The following is a 4,206-nucleotide window of genomic DNA, read 5'->3' on the forward strand; positions in this document are numbered from 1 at the left end:
CTTCGGTTTAAGGGTTTGAACGTCAAATTGGTAACATCCTTCCTTCTTTCTTATTTTACCAATTCATTACCTTATTACTTGTATTATTTATGTTTGTGCTGAATCATTGCAAAAGTTAGGCCCTTCTAAAAATTAAAAAAAGAAAATAGTTACAGCAATTCGTAATTATACTGAAACTGTGAAAAAAAAATTGGGCCGAATGATTCATGCCTCGTAACAATTTTTATAAGGTAATATATTGGTGTTATTGAAGGATTGTTGCTGATTTCCTTCTTTTTACCTACTTTTCTTGGCCTTTTTTTTTCTTTGTTAACCTTTCTTTGTCTACTTACAAGCGTTTCGCTGCACATATTGGAGAATTGTTCTTTGTTATGGCCATAATCTCTTGAATTGCCTAAGAAACCAAGGAGAATTTGAGTGGTAAAAGGCAAGAGTGTTTTATTTTTAGTAAAAGCCAATCTGTGAGTGCAAACACTTGAGTGGGTGAGAAAATTTTCAAACACCATATATATATTTTGTTCTTGTTACCTTGATCTGTTAGTTAATCATGGCAGAAAGGAATGATATTCAGATGCAAATTGCTGCATTATCTCAACATTTGGAGAGGTTGATGAAGCAACAACAAGATGAGTTTCATGATAGGTTGGACCAACTAGAGAATAGAACCCCACCAAGAGGAGGAGGAGGAGGGCCACAAAGGAATGAAGGGAGAATAGAAGGAGTAAGGTTGAATGTGCCACCTTTCAAGGGGAGGAATGATCCTGAAGCTTACTTGGAGTGGGAGCTCAAAATTGAGCATGTATTTTCTTGCAATAATTATAGTGAGGAGCAAAAGGTAAGGCTTGCAGCAACTGAATTTTTTGATTATGCTTTAATTTGGTGGAACAAGTTGCAAAGATAGAGGATTAGAGATGAGGAGCCTTTGGTGGACACTTGGGGTGAGATGAAAAGGGTCATGAGGAAGCGGTATGTACCTTGTAGCTTTCATAGGGACTTAAAATTGAAACTACAAAGACTTTCTCAAGGAAGCAAGGGAGTGGATGAGTATTATAAGGAGATGGAGATTCTTATCATCCAAGACAAAATTGAAGAAGATCCTGAGGTAACTATGGCACGTTTCCTTAATGGATTAAATCATGATATTAGAGATGTTGTTGAGTTGCAGGAGTTTGTGGAGATGGAGGATCTATTGCATAAAGCCATACAGGTAGAACAACAAATTAAAAGAAAAAGTACAACAAGAAAGAGTTCTACCAATTTCAATTCTTCAAACTGGAAAGATAGAGTAAAGAAAGAAGGTGTTGCCTCCTCTAGCAATTCAGTGCTTTCTAATGAAGGAAAAATTGTTCAAAAGAAACCTTAACATCCACCAAAGAGGACTAGAGAAGTGAAATGTTTTAAATGTTTGGGCATGGGACATTATGCCTATGAGTGTCCTACAAAGAAGACCGTTCTTCTTAAGGATAATGGGGAGTACACAAGCGATTCTGATGATGATGGAGAGGTAAAAGAGAGTGATGGCGAGTTGAAACCTAATGTAGGAGAGTTATACATGATTAGAAGGATGCTGGGAAGTCAAGTCAAGGCCGAGGATGCATCTCAAAGGGAGAATATTTTTCATACAAGATGTTCAGTTAATGGTAATGTATGTTTGGTAATCATTGATGGAGGAAGTTGTACCAATGTGGTGAGTTCAAGATTAGTGTCAAAAATGAACATGGACACTAAACCACATCCTAGGCCATACAAACTTCAATGGCTTAGTGAAGGAGAAGAAGTCCAAGTGAAACAGCAAGCTGAAGTCTCTTTCTCCATTGGGAAATATGAAGATAAGATCTTATGTGATGTGGTTCCCATGGAGGCTAGCCATATTCTTTTGGGAAGACCGTGTGGCAGTATGACATTAAAGCCATTCATGATGGTTTCACTAACAAAATCTCTTTCATGTATCAAGATAAAAAAGTGGTCCTCAAACCCTTGTCTCCTAAAGAGGTGTGTGAGGATCAAATAAAAATGAGAGAAAAGTTAGCAAATGAGAGAAAGAGTGAAACATTTGAAAGGAAAAAGAAAAAGAGTGAAACACTTGACAGGAAAATGAGAGAAAATGAAACATTTGAGGGTAAGCAAGTTTATTTAGCAAGAGAAAGAGAGGTAAGGAGGGTGCTTTGCGCAATACAGCCCCTCTACTTATTGTTTTGTCAAAATCAAATTTCAAATTCTGACCAATTTGGCAAATTTGAATTGCCCTCTAATATTGAGTCCCTTTTGCAGGATTATAAAGATGTGTTTCCAGCAAGTGTCTCTGATGGTTTGCCACCTTTGAGAGGAATTGAGCATCACATTGATCTCATTCTGGGAGCTACTTTGCCCAATAGGCCAGCTTATAGGAGCAACCCACAAGAGACCAAAGAGATTGAAAAACAAGTTACTGAACTCATGAGTAAAGGTTGGGTGAGGGATAGCATGAGTCCATGTGTTGTACCTGTGATTTTGGTGCCCAAAAAGGATGGCTCATGGAGGATGTGTTCTGATTGTAGAGCAATAAACAACATCACCATCAAGTATAGGCATCCAATTCCAAGGTTAGATGATCTTCTTGATGAACTTTATGGTGCATGTGTGTTTTCTAAAATTGATCTTAAAAGTGGCTATAATCAGATTAGGATTAGAAAAGGTGATGAATGGAAAACTGCTTTTAAAACTAAATATGGATTGTATGAGTGGTTGGTTATGCCCTTTGGTTTGACAAATGCACCTAGTACTTTTATGCGGTTAATGAACCATGTTTTAAGAGAGTTTATTGGTAAATTTGTTGTGGTGTACTTTGATGATATTCTGATCTATAGCACCAGTCTTGAGTTGCATGTTGAGCATTTGCAATCTGTTTTGGTTGTTCTTAGAAAAGAAAAATTGTATGCCAATTTGGAAAAATGCATCTTTTATTCTGATCATGTGGTGTTTTTGGGTTTTGTTGTGAGTGCTAAAGGTGTACAAGTTGATGCAGAAAAGGTCAAGGCCATCCAAGAATGGCCTACACCTAAGACTGTCAGTAAGGTGAGGGGTTTTCATGGTTTAGCAAGTTTTTACAAGAGATTTGTTAAGGATTTTAGTACCCTGGCTGCACCTCTAAATGAAATTGTTAAAAAGAATGTGGGTTTTAAATGGGGAGAGAAACAAGAGGAGGCCTTTGCTTCCCTCAAGCATAAGCTAACTAATGCACCTATTCTTGCCATGCCTAATTTTGCAAAATCTTTTGAAATTGAGTGTGATGCATCAAATGTGGGTATTGGGGCTGTTTTGTTGCAAGATGGACATCCCATTGCTTATTTTAGTGAAAAGTTAAGTGGGGCTGCCCTTAACTATTCTACTTATGATAAGGAATTGTATGCTTTGGTTAAAGCTTTAAAGACTTGGCAACACTATTTGTTACCCAAAGAATTTGTCATTCACAGTGATCATGAGTCCTTGAAATACTTGAAAGGACAAGGTAAGCTTAATTAGAGACATGCTAAATGGGTAGAGTTTTTGGAGCAATTTCCGTACGTAATCAAGTATAAAAAGGGAAAAGGAAATATAGTGGCTGATGCACTTTCTAGGAGGCATGCATTGCTTTCTATGCTTGAAACTAAATTGTTTGGTCTTGAATCTTTGAAAGACATGTACAAGAATGATGCAAATTTTGCTGAAATATATGCTGCATGTGAAAAGTTTTCTGAAAATGGTTACTATAGGCATAATGGATTCTTGTTTAAATCAAATAAATTGTGTGTGCCTAAGTGTTCCATTAGAGAGTTGCTTGTGACTGAATCACATGAAGGAGGTTTGATGGGTCATTTTGGGGTTCAAAAGACTTTGGAAATTTTGCAAGAGCACTTCTTTTGGCCTCATATGAAAGGTGATGTACATAAGTTTTGTGATCACTGCATTGTGTGTAAAAAAGCTAAATCTAAGGTGAAGCCTCATGGATTATATACTCCTTTACCTGTTCCTGAATATCCTTGGACTGATATTTCAATGGACTTTGTTATGGGGCTGCCTAAAACAAAGAATGGAAAGGATTCTGTCTTTGTTGTTGTTGACAGATTTTCTAAAATGGCACACTTCATACCTTGCAAGAAGGTGGATGATGCTTGTCATGTGGCTGACTTGTTTTTCAAGGAAATAGTAAGACTTCATGGACTACCAAGGAGCATTGTGAGTGATAGG

At 37.2% G+C, this 4,206-nt stretch overlaps 1 pseudogene; it reads left to right on the forward strand.

Moving 5' to 3' along the window:
• The first annotated feature begins 589 nt into the window (after nucleotides 1–589).
• LOC146887708 (uncharacterized) lies at nucleotides 590–3,501 on the forward strand (annotated as a pseudogene).
• Nucleotides 3,502–4,206: the final 705 nt, after the last annotated feature.

This window comes from Vigna unguiculata, chromosome 3, assembly GCF_037176805.1.
Source record: "Vigna unguiculata cultivar grain cowpea cultivar isolate G323 ecotype 2 chromosome 3, ASM3717680v1, whole genome shotgun sequence".
NCBI classification, from domain to species: domain Eukaryota; kingdom Viridiplantae; phylum Streptophyta; class Magnoliopsida; order Fabales; family Fabaceae; genus Vigna; species Vigna unguiculata.